Below are 13775 nucleotides of genomic sequence, written 5' to 3'. Positions count from 1 at the left end.
ATCGACCATGGCAAGGGAAGTATAGAAGCTGAAATTGTACAACAATTAGAAAGATTACCTTTTTTCTGTCAAAACTAATAACAAAACAATTATATATGCATTTCAAATATATGTTTTATCCATTTAATTTTTGAATTTCTTGATTTTATTTCTATTTTATGAATGCTAATAAAATCTTATCATTATCTTTTACACGGATAGTTTAGGAAATACTGTTCTAAACATCATCAGTTCCTAAAATGGTTGCCTCATACCATCAGAGACCTTGTCTAGGAATTTTTGTGCAGTAGAGTGTGTGGGAGAGCAATGTCTTTATATGTACACAACCCACATCCTACAGAAGCAGTGCTGACATACCTCACCACAAATATGCCAAGAGAAATATATATATATATATATATATATATATATATATATATATATTTAGTTATTTCCCCAGGGACCTGAGTGAAATTGGGCATAGATTGACCCACCAATTCCCCTCACTCACCGACTTCCTCCCCAGAGTTTGTCTATGAGAATGAAGCAGAGAAGACAAGCAATGAAAAACTAAAATTTTTATTATAGTACCTTGAAAACTCAGGTTATAGAACATAGAAAAGAGCCTGATATGAGGTTGGAGGGGAGGAAATGTCAAAATAAGGTGGTTAGATTGGGGGTGTGGGGAGAATATCCCCTTCTGGGATGGGTCTTCACACTTGGTTCCAAGTCCACGATGAACTACACACCAGACTCAGACTGCTGACTTCCCTTCTGACCTAGTCCTTGAACTTGCAGACATAGGATAAGTTCATATAACAGTTATAAACTCTCCACTTCAGATACCCTAAAGTGACAGAAGAACTCAAGTGAATGGGGCTGGTGGAGCTTGAGAATCCAATGGAGATATATCCCAGATTCTGGCCTAGGACTCAAATGCTCTCCTTCATCTTCATCAGGGTCCCACCCCAGGTAAAGAGACAGAAAGAAAGGAGAGAAGAGAGGGGATGGGAACAGACAAGCCAGTATTACAGTTCCAGCCCAGGAGGATTCTCTGAAAACCAGACCCAGAAATGGGGGATGAGGCGAGGGAAAAGGCTGGAAAGAAGTGACCTCTTCTGTTTCTTACCTGTGCTTTTTGACAGGCTTCCACAGTAGCCAGGGTTTGAGATGGTGGCTGGATTTCTCTTCCAGGCAACTTAATTGAGCACATCAGTACTACTCCACTCCCATCCACTGGCATTGGGCTCAGAGCCTTATAGAGCAGAGGATGGAGTCAGGTGAGGTGGAAAGGCCTTTAGAGTTCTCCTGGCCTGATTCCCTCATCTGGAATGCCTGATCCCCTCCCCAGCATCACGGAATTTGCTCTTCTCTTCCATGTGGTGTCGCCACAGCTCTCCTCTGGGAAACTCTCCCTAAATCTATTGGCACATTCCAAAATGAATGATCACAAAGACCAATGGAACCTCTCAGAGTAACATGTCACTATCTGAACTACACTTAGTGGTACATTTGTGATTAACATCTAAACCTCGAAGATAGCATCAGTTTTATAAGGGAAAATTGCGTCAGTCCTAAATCTTTATTTAGGACTCACTAAGCACAGTATGTGCAGACTCAGGGAATCATAGAGAACTGAATTACAAGGCATAATGTGTGAATCATGTAAAAAGTTTGACAAGAGGCAGATTAACTTTACCTGGAGACCTGCACATAACTCAGCTCTTCAGCTTGTCTCAAGGCTCTCCATTTTTTCCCAATTATCCCCTGAGCTCCAGGGGTTTCTAGGATATTTACTTGGCAGGCACAGGGGACAGGGAGGGGCCTGGGTGGCCATAGCATCTTGGGAGGTAACAGATTAAAGAGGATGTAAGTGTACCTCTGTGGGGTCATGGAGCCCAATCCAGACGTCTGAGAGGAGTTTCAAATTGTTCTTGGCCAGGAGGGCACGAAGGATCCCTCAGGCCCACTGAGCACAGACACAAAGTGGCCTGAGGGCCTCTTCTGGCAGGTCATCTGTGTGGAGAAGGGAGACACTGAGAAGGATCTTGAGATGCCTCATGCTGGGGGAAAAGCAGAGCTGAGGTAGGTGAGAAGGGGTGTGTTTGCAAAAGATGAGGTGCTCATTCTCATGCTCAAGAAGCTCTAGATAATGAGACTGCTCATGCCCCACAATCTGGTCTGTAATTTGCTTTTCACTATCACCCCTAATTGCAAATCCCAGCACTCAGGTCTGCAACCATCCAGGTTTTGGGTGCTATAAACAAGGCATAGCAGTAGGACACATAGGCCATGGAGCCTTTGGGTCATCTGATCCGTGCAAAAGGAAGTTTGTTCTGGGAGTCTTCCCCTGGGGAGGAAGAAATAGAGGAGAGGTATGGGGTGAAATGGAGAGAGGGGATTGGAGTGGGGAGGTGACCTTGGGTAACATCTATGAGGCCAGTGCTTTGGGCAGTGACACCAAACTCCTGACTGCCTGTCACCAGTGCCAACACTTCCAGGATTTTTTTTTTTTAATTTTGAACGAAAGTTACTAATTGAGAGATAATCTCTTTTGCTCTTACTATTCTCTTTTATTCAAAAGTCCAAGGCTTCTCCTCCTCTGGGCTGACTATTCTTACACTGGATCCTCCAATCATTTTCCTACTCATCTCATTAATGACACTCTATGCTTACTCTCCTTAATCTACCCACATGAATTAGAATCTAATGAGAAAATGGAAATCATCTCATCCCACTGTTACTGGACCGATGTAGTGCCTCCCACCACTAGTTACCCTGAAGGAAGGATGATGATGCAGGAATTGCAGGCAGTGTTGTCGTGTGGGGATGTACCATTACCACGGGAGGTACACAGGAGCTTTCCTCCTCTTCTTGGCCCTGAATAAACACTGGGAACCCAGTGCTAGAGGCAGAGAAATCTCACCTTGGACCTGAGACAGGAACATTAGGCAAGAGCGCAGCATCCATGGAAGGCATGATTTTGTCTGTGATGTGCAGAGGCAACCAGAGAACTAAAGGGTGGTCAGAGAGAGGGCATGAGAAACCCCCTGTTGTACCTCTTGTCTCTTCCTCTGTCTAGACCCCTCAGAATAAATCTATCTTGATGGCATCCATCCCCTTCTATATTTCTTGAAAGAATTGGAAAATCTATATACCCTACTACACCTGAGACCTCCTGGGACTGCCTTTGCCTTGTCTCAGTGCTCCTGTGTTCTCTGAGGACAGGGATCCTTGTATACCTTCTCTGAAATGTGTGAGGTGAAACCCCTGCCAGGGGTCTCATCTTCTCTCAGCTCCCACTTACCTGTCTTGCAGGGATCTGCACTGGTTTGTCAGGGTAGAAAGGACTGGGCTTTTATAAGAGGATTTGAAGGAGGGGCACTGTAATGAATAACAGGAAAGTGGAGCCATGACAGGGGTCATGGGAGGAGCCTGGCTTTGGTTCAAGGAGATCCTGTCATGGGGAGGAGTCTCTTCCTTGCACAGCCTGGGAATTGCCACAGATATTGCCTTTTTCTCATTATCAAGTCAGCATTTTTGCCAGGAACAGGTGAAATTTTTTCTTTCCCTGACTCTTCCCTGTTAGACAACTGTGGCACAAAATGAGGTATTAACTTTTAAAGAGCACATCTCCTGGAGTAGTTCTTCCGGTTGATGCCACAAATGCTCACTCCTGTAGGCATACACATGTATTTCTTTCTAACTGTGCAGTAGAATTAAATAAATGTTGGATGTTAAGTGGAGGTGAGTAGGGGAATGACAAGTACCACACATAGATAAAGGCAGAGAAGAACTTTGCCTTTTATACATGGTAGCTAGTTTTAAGGAAAATTCAGAATAATCTCACAAGTCTATAGATGAGACAAAATCTTAAGGAAAATGAGTTGCAGAAACTTGCCTTGCTGGTCTTCTTGAGAGATGTAACTTCCCTGATGGATAATGATAATGTGATATATTAAGAGGCAATGAAGGAATTTCAAACGTAGGAAGACTATAGTCAAATGATGGAGAGTCAAAGGAAGAATGAGAGAGGGTTAAGGAAGGGTAAGAGCAAGAACTGGATGAAATTGTAGACCTGATCCTACATTGAATGTAAGTTAGATCTCTACTTCATCAAGATGCTCACTCCCCTGGACTGATGCTCACTCCCCTGGACTGATGACAACTGCCTTGCAAATTGTCATTGGCTGTAGAAGAATTGTCATTTCTTTTGTATTCTACCTGGGAGGGTGATCAGCTTCGCTTTTACTGAGAAAAACTTATTAGTCAGGTTTACTTCTGATTTGGAAATTTTGACAGCTCTGTGACACTGAACCTATATGGTTCAGGTTTATTTTAGAGATTCTGGTGAAATGTTAGGCTGGTATTCTCTACAAACCTGACCCTCATGCAATTTTTATAGGTCAGCTTTTGTGCAGATGTCTACTGTGGACTTTTGTGAAGTGGTCAATGCAACTCAGCTTGTAGTTGATTTATGTCCTCCAAATCCAAAAGTCAATAAAACTCACAAATAATATAATAAGAAGGATAGCACAGCCAGCAGATTCATTTGTTAAAAAGTAAGGATGGAATTACTTCACCAAAAAATAAGTAAATGTAAGGATATAACTATAGTGAGAGTTTGGTGAAAATTAAAGTTTAAAAAAAACAGAATACCATGCAAATATGTTAGGATGACTTAAAAAGTAATATTGCTACATTAAAAGTATTATTTCAGTGAATTCTCTGGTGGTCCAGTGATTAGGACTCTGTGCTCTCACTGCCAAGGGCCTGGGTTCAATCTCCAGTTGGGGAACAAATATCCTACAAGCTACATGGCATAGCCAAAAAGAAAGAGAGAATTATTTGAGAAGAAGTAAATAGTAGCAATCACATATGCAAAATGGAGTATGTATGTTCTTGAATTCTTGAAAAACTCGGTGTTGTGGGGAAAGATACCATTTTACATTAAAATACCCTAAAGATATACATCAACCTATTGTAGTAAGTAAATTTGAATGTTGTCTTGATTAATAAAGTACACCATTTGAGGGACAGTTGTGAAATTGTCAACATACCCATGGGAGAGCCAGAAGACAAAAAGGGAAGATTTAGGTATCACAGGTAAAATTTTCCCCTCTCTTTAGCTGTTCTTGTTGTCATTTCACTACCAGAAAATCAGGAATGGAAAAACCAACCAAACAAACAAACTCCAGAACACTCTAGACTATGGAGTTAATGACTTAAAAAGAAATAGCATTCCTTGGACTTCCCTGGTGGCACAGTGGTTAAGAATCCACCTGCCAATGCAGGGGTCACAAGTTCGAGCCCTGGTCCAGGAAGATCCCACATGCCATGGAGCAACTAAGCCCGTGTGCCACAACTACTAAGTCTGTGCTTTAGAGCCTGTGAGCCACAACTACTGGAGCCGGCATGCCTAGAGCCCATGCTCTGAATCAAGAGAAGCCACCGCAATGAGAAGCCCGCATACCGCAAAGAAGAATAGCCCCCGCTCTCCACAACTAGAGAAACCCTGTATGCAGTAATGAAGACCCAACGCAGCCAAAAATAAATAAATAAATTTATTTAAAAAAAAAAAAAGAAATACCATTCCTCCAAGAAAATAAGGTCTATTTGTCTATTTAGAGTGATCACTCTCAGCACTGTCTTGACAGGAATGCCGAATGTCTTGAGTATGAGTAGAAATCCATGACTTTCAGTTGAAGGTGATTTAATTTATCAAGCAGATGGGATTTTGAGCACATCAGCAGGCTGCTATGGGAAGCCTTAGGGTCTTTCCAGTGATGGTTCTGATTTTTCAACTCACCTATGTATCACCATTATAATCCTTTGCTAGAGCTTTAACTGAACAGTAGATATAAAGTGGAAGAGGAAGTGAACATGAAGTTGATAAATCAGATTTTGATTTCTGCTATACCTCATTAGCTATGCTGTCTATGTTGCCCCTCATTCTTTAAAGAGAGACTGCCTTCCAATGCCCCTTGCATCTCAGGAAGGTGATTTGCAAACAACAGCTGTTATTGAAGCCACTTCCTCCCATCCAGGTTTTTCTCATTCCAGCTTTGTTAATACTTTGTTCCTGTTTTCCACTACCCCCAAGATCTTTGCTCTGAACTAGAATCTTGAGCTCTCTTCCCAGTATCTCCAGACTTAGTGTTTAATGTGCTTTCCCAGTTGGCTTAAGTGATCTATAAGGACACTCTTAGCTCTATCTCTATAAGGTACGACATACAATTGTTCAGCAAAACATTAAACATTAACATTCTGAGTTACAGGCCCAGGAGGTATTCAACTGAGTGATGATTTGTCTAGTTCCATCAAACTACACCACAAAAGGATTCTAAAGTTACTTATTTGTTGATCTAAACATATTTAGGAGCCCACCAGAAGGTGATATGCTATATTCAAACATCATGCCTTTGAAATGAGTAGAAACCCAACTGTGCCTTCAAGAACCACTGACCCCACCCAGCATAATGTTGACCACAGAAATGCAAACATTTCCTAGTCCCCTTGATCTGCTTAGACAAACTATTGTTGGCTCTGATCTTTAATTTTCTACAGAACTCAGTTTTATATCTTTACCTTCAATCCCAGCGTCTTCGGCTATTTTGACTTAGTATATGATTTTGTTTTTGCTAGGACTTTCCTTCCCTCCAGTGGAGTTGTCCCTGCTTCTCTTCATCTACTGTATGCATTATGATACTTTTGGCTGTAACAGAAGACCCAACCATAAGCAGCTTAAATAATACAGAGATTTATTGATTTACTTAAGTATTCTGGGAACAGACTTTTTCAGGTTTCACATTCAGAAGTTCAGAGATGTCAGGACTGTAGGTAGAGATCTCCATGATGACCTTGGCCTTTTCCTCATGGACAGAAAATATCCACAGCAGCCTAGGCATTGTCCAACAATTTCCAGTGCAGTAAGGAAAGAAGGGAAGATGAGAAAAAAAGACTCCCTTCTTATACATTCTTTCTTACTATGGAGGAATATTTGTCTCACAAGCCTGTAGTCAATGTAGTCTTATATCTTATTGGATAATGTTGGGTTGCAGTTCTAGTCATCCCCCTTCCAAAAGAAGGTTTCAAAATTGTCATAATTTTCTTTGACCACTCAGGATTCATCTGCTGGGACTGGACATACTGTCTTTCATGCAAAGTGGGGGTTCTGTTAGCAGAATTTAAAAGAATAGCTGTTGTCAAATCAGTCAACATGTCTACTGTAATTATAGCCATGCTCAAGTTCCTTAGTAACTGATCGCAGAGGATATTTTGCTAAATTCATAGTCTTTATTGCTGACCAGTTTGTGTCCTGAACTATGTTATAAATTTTTTTCCCCTGGTAAACAATCATGAAGCTTTCCATCTAGAAGTCTAGAACAGAGGTAGGGAAGCAGTTTCCATCTTTCCTCCCCCTGTATCCATTCTGTCCCATTGAGCCCTCCATAACTTTGTGCCTTTCAGGCTGTCTAGAGTTCTACTCCTCCTGACACAGTTGATAAAATTGTCTCTCTCCCCTAATATTTATAATCTCTTACTTTCTCTCTCTAGAAACTATTCCCACTCAATTTGGAGGGAAGATAAAGATCCTCCAATTTGTGTGTGAGCCCTCAACACACAAACTTTGTATCATATCCGGTACCTGAGTTCCCCAGTGTCCTCTTCTAGAGTGCATACTCCTATTAGGTTGTTGAGAATTCAAAAGTGCCTTGACTGACATAGGACACAGGCTTCTTTCAGGCTCACTTAGTTTAAGCTATTTGCATATAAGGTGCTGACATGCATTGTAACTCACTCAAGTAAAAAGGAATGATTTAGGAAGGACACAGATTTATCTCAACGCACCCAAGATTAGGGCATATAGCCAAGTCTCACGAAATACTAGACAAAGGAAGAACAAAGTCAGAAAATGAGGGTATGCTCTCCTTCCTTTTCTTTTTATTTCACTGGGTTTCATTCATATTCTTTTAGCCTGTCAGTTTCCTTGCCTTGGTGATACAGGAAGAGTGATCAAACATGGTTAATTCATTAGAGTTCTCCTAAACTTTTCACTTCATGGACTTAAAAATTGACTACATTCTCAGTGAACAAATTAATTTTCAGTACAATATCTGATTAATGTATGTAGGCCTGGGTATTTACTCCCATTCAATCAGTTGGGACAAGGAATTTGAGTCACTTGGTATTATTATGGGAGCTGCACTCACCTCTTAAATAGGACCTGTGGATGAGACCTAGTTCTTAGAGAAGGGGACCAAGAAGGCACCCCAACATAAGTTACTGCAGCAAACAGACTATCTCAGCCTCTTGTTCTGACTTTGGCTTGTTTTCTGACCTAGATACCCTTCTTGGATATTTCCTCAGGTACCATAACTCCTTCTGACCTTGGACTGTCTTCCACTTATCCAAGAGTTATCCTACTGGCTGTTGTGTTCACTCTTCTCATGGTATTTTTCTAATCCTCATCTGCTTCGAGAACTATGTGTTTTGAATTTCTACCAGGCACTGGGAACCAATGAACTGGACCAAACCTCATCTCCAGTTGGATCAGCACATCCCCACAGGCTCCTCAGCCTCTGGTGGTGCCTCTATCATTGACTTTACCTCCATCTAAATTTTGGTAGATAAAAATATATGATAGTAATAGCAAATGCGCATAATAGTTGGATAAAAGTTAAGGGAACTTATTTGCCAATATCACCGAATGTGTTTCACTCTTTTTATTTTTAAGTTTTTCTCACTCTACTTCATAATGTCCTTATTAACTAGTCTGAGTAGTTTGTTCAAATATTATATTTACACAGCTAGATTTTGATTACTTACAATATAATTCTTAATGGTAAGAGAGGAATTCTTCCTCTTATATTAGCCAAGTCTCAGCTTTAAGTTTTCTTTACCAAAAAATAAGGTAACCAAGCTGTACTTTTTATTCCTATTACCTTCCAAGTCCAATAATATTAATATTTGCAGATAAGCCTCAGTTCGTTATTCCCAGAATAATACAAGGTATAAATGATCCCTTTGCAGGAATCCAGTATCTTTCTTCCAAGGATGTCAATATGTGAAGAGCTCCAGGAAGATGATTTAGCAGAGCCAAGTTCAAAAATAGCCTCAAAATATATTTTATTGAAGACATCACTAAAGCACACCATTTGGGATATATTAACCAAATATTCAGGATGCTAGTTTAGTCCTTTCATCTTATCCTAAGCCTATCAGAAGAAGTGGAAAATAATCAAATATAAAGATACCATGTACTTTGTGAAACAAGGCAAATGGGACAAACCTCAAAGTCCCTCAGGCAATAAGGAAAGTTATCAGTGTATTGCAAAGCTGATACCACAGCTGCTTGAATTTTGTTAGTCATATTCTTGTAATGAATAGTAACTCGTAATTAACAGTAACTATCTTATGGCCTATGCAGTTATTGGGGGCAATAAAGTTTTTATCAGGAAATTGTGTCAACTTTTATTTGGTTTCAATGTCTCACATTGGTTTGGGACAGTTCACTCTTGTATTTCATGTTTATTCTTCTAATAGATCTACTGAGTATTTTATAAAGGCTATTGGCTGTTATTTATTTTTCTTTTAGGATAAACTGGTCATAATACAAGGTGTTCTTCATTTGAGAAATAATTAAGATTATGTTTCCAGCAGATTACCACCAATTATATTTAGTTTGTTCATGGTAATTCTGCAGCTCTGAACTGCATTTCCAGTGGTCACATTTCTTTTGGCAGCAAATAAAAATAAAAAGAAGAAATACTTCCTTAACCATATTGCTTTTCTTTCCTTTCCTTTTTTATTGAAGTATAATTGATTTACAATATTGGTTTCAGTTGTGCAACATCAGGATTCAATATTTTTATACATTATACTCAATATAAATTTCTTATAAAACATTGGCTATATTCACTGTGCTGTACAATATATTCTTGTAGCTTATTTATTTTATGCATAGTAGCTTGCACCTCTTAATCCCATACCCCTATGTTGCTCCTCCCCTCTTCTCTCTGCCACTGAAAACCACTAGTTTTCCTCTATCTCTGTAAATCTATTTGGTTTTTTGTACTCATTAATTTGTTTCATTTTTTAGATTCCACATATAAGTGACAACATACAGTATTTTTCTTTCTCTGTCTGATCTATTTCACTAAGCATAATAGGTAATACCCTCCAAGTCTATCCAAGCTGCTGCAAATAGCAAAATTCCATATTCACCACTTCTTTGTCCGTTCATCTACTGATGAACACTTAGGTTGCTTCTATATCTTGGCTATTGTAAATAATGCTGCTATGAACATTGGGGTGCATGTATCTTTTCAAATTAGTGTTTTCAGTTTCTTTGGTTATATACCTAGGAGTGCAACTGCTGGATCACATGGCAGTTCTATTTTTAGTTTTTTGAGGAAACGCCATACTGTTTTCCATAGTGGCTGCACCAATTTACATTGCTACTAACAGTGTACTAGGGTTCCCTTTTCTCTACATCTTTGCCAACATTTGATATTTGTGTCTTTTTGATGGTATACATTCTAACATGTATGAGATGATATCTCATTGTTCTCATCGTGGGGATTTTTTGGTAGCCCTCTGATTAGTGGTTACTCATAACTTTTATTTCATCTGATATGTAACTGGTGCCTTCAGGGTATTTCCAAGGATGTTTTGGGCACCAACTTATTGTGTGACATTGAGCAAGTAGTTTTCCCAACCTGAGACTTTCTTACCTTGTATAATGGGGAGTTTGGGATTAGACTATCTTCCTAGATCCTTCTAGCCCTGTGGTTAGTGTTTATATTTCTGAAAAATATATATATATTGAAATATAGTTGATTTACAATATTATTTTATTTTCAGGTATACAGCATAGTGATTCAGTAATTTTACAGATTATACTCCATTAAAAATTATTACAAGATAATGGCTATAATTCCCAGTGCTCTACAATATTTACTTTCGCTTATGTATTTTATACATAGTAGTTTGTATACCTTTATCCCATACCCCTATCTTGCCCCTCCCACCTCCCCTCTCCCCAGTGGTAACCACTAGTTTGTTTTCTACATGTGTGAGTCTGTGTCTGTTTTGCTATATATGTTCATTTGTTTTATTTTTTAGATTCCACATATAAGTGATAACATACAGTATTTGTCTTTCTTTGCCTGACTTATTTCACTAAGCATAATATTCTCTAGGTCCATCCAAGTTCCTACAAATGGCAGAATTTAATTATCTTTATGACTGAGTAATATTCCTCTACTTTACCATTCATCTGTTGATGGAGACTTGGGTTGCTTCCATATCTTGGCTATTGTAAACAGTGCTGCTATGAACATTGGAATGCATATATATTTTCAAATTAGTGTTTTCTGAGGATATATGCCCAGGAATGGAATTGCTGGATCATATGGTAGTTTGATTTTTAGTTTTCTATGGAAACTCCATACTATTTTCCATAGTGGCTGCACCAGTTTACATTCCCACCAACAGTGTACAAGGGTTCCCTTTTCTCCACATCCTTGCCAACATTTGTTGTTTGTAGACCTTTTGATGATAGCCATTCTGACAGGTGTGAGGTATCTCATTGTGGTTTTGATTTGCATTTCTCTAGTAATTAGCAATATCAAGCATGCTTTCATGTGCCTGTTAGCCATCTGCATTACCTCTTTGGAAAAATGTCTATTACCATTGAGTATGAAGTTAGCTCTGGGATGGTCATAAATGGCCTTTTTTAGGTTGAGCAATGTTCCCTCTACACCCATTTTGAAGAGAGTTTTTATCATGAATAGATGTTAAATTTTTTCAAATGCTTTTTCTGCATCCATTGAGATGATCTGTAATTTTTATCCTTCCTTTTGTTAATGTAGTGTATCACATTGATTGACCTGTGAATATTTAATCATCCTTGAGTTGCTGAAATAAATCCAAATTGATGATGGCCTATAATACTTTATTTATATTGTTGCATTTGGTTGACCAATATTTTGCTAAGTCTTTTTGCATCTATATTCATCAAAGATCAATTTGGCCTGTAATTTTCTTTCTTTCTTTCTTTCTTTCTTTTTTTCTTTTTTTGGAGTGCCCTTCTTATTTGTATCAGGGTAATGATGACCTCATAACATGAATTGGAAGTGTTCTATCCTCTTCAGTTTGGGGGGAAAGCATGAGAAGTATAGATATTAGCTCTTCTTTACATGTGTGGTAGAATTCCCACATGAAGCCATCTGATCTTGGACTTTGGTTTGCTTGAAGGTTTTTCATTACAAATTCCACTTCACTACTCATGATCAGTCTGTTCAAATTGTCTGTTTCTTCTTGATGTAGTCTTAGCAGGTTCAATCTTTTTAGAAATGTGTCCACTTTTTCCAGCTTGTCCAAAATGTTGGCATATAACTTCATAGTAATCTCTTATGATTTTTTGTATCTCTGAGTTATTGGTTGTTATTTCCCCTCTTTAATTTCATATTTTGTTTATTTGGGTCCCCTCTCTTTTCTTCTTAGTAAGCCTGGCTAAAGGCTTATCAATTTATTTTATGTTTCAAAAACCCAACTCTTGGTTTCTTTGATCATTTCTAGTTTTTTAATCTCTATTTTATATATTTCCTCTCTGATCTTTACTATTTCCTTCTTTCTGCTGACTTTGGGCTTTGTTATTTTTCTAATTCATTTAGATGGTAGGTTAAATTGTTTGAGATTTTTCTTGTTTCTTTAGGAAGTTCTCTATTGCTATAAAATTCCCTCTTAGAACTGCTTTTGCTGCATCCCATAGATTTTGGAGTGCCATGTTTCCATGTTCATTTGTCTCAAGGTATTTTCTGATATTTATTTGATTTCTTCATTGACCCATTGTTTTAGTAGTATTTTATTTAGTCTCCACCTGTTTGTTCTTATTCCATTTTTCTTTCTGTAATCAATTTCTAGTTTCATACCATTGTGGTAGGAAAATCCTTGATATAATTTTTATCCTCTTAAATTTGTTGAGACTTATTTTCTAGCCTAGCATGTGATCTATCCTGGAGAATATTCTGTGTGCACTTGAAAAGAATGTGTATTCTGCTGTGTTTTGATATAATGTCCTGTAGATATCTGTTAAGTCCAACTGTCTTTTGTTTCATTTAAGGCCACTGTTGCCTTACTGGTTTTCTTTTGTTATGATCTGTCCATTGATGTAAGTGGGGTATTAAAGTCCCCTACTATGATTGTATTATTGTGAATTTCTCCCTTTATATTTGTTAATATTTTCTTTATATATTTAAGGGCTCCTGTATTGGGTGCATATATATTAACAAATATTATATCTTCTTTTATTGATCCCTTTATTATTGTATAATGACCTTCTTTGTTTTTTCTTATTGACTTTGTTTTAAAGTCTACTTACTCTGATATAAGTATTGCTACCCCAGCTTTCTTTCTGTATCCATCTGCATGAAATATCTTTTTCCATCCTCTCACATATGCTAACAGAGTCTGATTGTGTCTTTACCTCTGAAGTGAGTCTCTTGTAGGTGGCGTATAGATGGATCTTTTTTGTTTTTTGTCCAGTCAGCTACATCTTTTGATTGGAGCATTTAGTTTATTGGCATTTAAAGTGATTATCAATAGGTATGTACTTACTGCCATTTTGTTACTTAGTTTCTGGTTGTTTTTGTAGTACTTTTCTGTTACTTTCTTCTTCTTTTAGTTTATTCCCTTGTGGTTTGATGTTTTTCTTTAGTGGTAAGCTTGTGTTACTTTCTCTCTAGTTGTTTATGTCTATTGTAAATTTTGGATTTGTGGTTACCATGGGG

The 13775-nt window shown here is 38.3% G+C and overlaps 1 pseudogene; it reads right to left on the bottom strand.

Moving 5' to 3' along the window:
* Positions 1-758: 758 nt before the first annotated feature.
* Positions 759-2945, bottom strand: LOC137205795 (lithostathine-like; annotated as a pseudogene).
* Between the last annotated feature and the right edge of the window lie 10830 nt (positions 2946-13775).

This window comes from Pseudorca crassidens, chromosome 14 (assembly GCF_039906515.1).
Source record: "Pseudorca crassidens isolate mPseCra1 chromosome 14, mPseCra1.hap1, whole genome shotgun sequence".
Taxonomy (NCBI): domain Eukaryota; kingdom Metazoa; phylum Chordata; class Mammalia; order Artiodactyla; family Delphinidae; genus Pseudorca; species Pseudorca crassidens.
Note: the sequence above shows the minus strand (reverse complement) of the source record. Positions and strands in the feature narration are given on the sequence as shown.